This window comes from Penaeus monodon, chromosome 23, assembly GCF_015228065.2.
Source record: "Penaeus monodon isolate SGIC_2016 chromosome 23, NSTDA_Pmon_1, whole genome shotgun sequence".
NCBI classification, from domain to species: domain Eukaryota; kingdom Metazoa; phylum Arthropoda; class Malacostraca; order Decapoda; family Penaeidae; genus Penaeus; species Penaeus monodon.
Genome location: NC_051408.1, coordinates 21544449 through 21544696, shown reverse-complemented (window position 1 = coordinate 21544696; position 248 = coordinate 21544449). Strand labels below are relative to the sequence as shown.

The 248-nt window shown below is 32.3% G+C and overlaps 1 pseudogene; it reads right to left on the bottom strand.

Moving 5' to 3' along the window:
• Nucleotides 1–248, bottom strand: part of LOC119588183 — a 15365-nt pseudogene that overhangs the window by 1778 nt on the left and 13339 nt on the right.

The window sequence follows — 248 nt, the reverse complement described above, 5'->3', positions numbered from 1 at the left end:
GATGGGGACACAACTGAAACAATAATAAAATACATCATTAGTAACTACTGCAATAACCACAAAGATGATGTAATGATCATTATTTTTATTATTTCTATGGTATCGTAACAACGATCATCTATAATACAAACGACAAAAGCAAAATCATCATCAACGGTACCGATATCATATGCAAAACGTATAAAAATACCCTTCCTTGCAAGTACTAACACACAAGGGGGAGAACTATGCAATTTCATCATCATCAT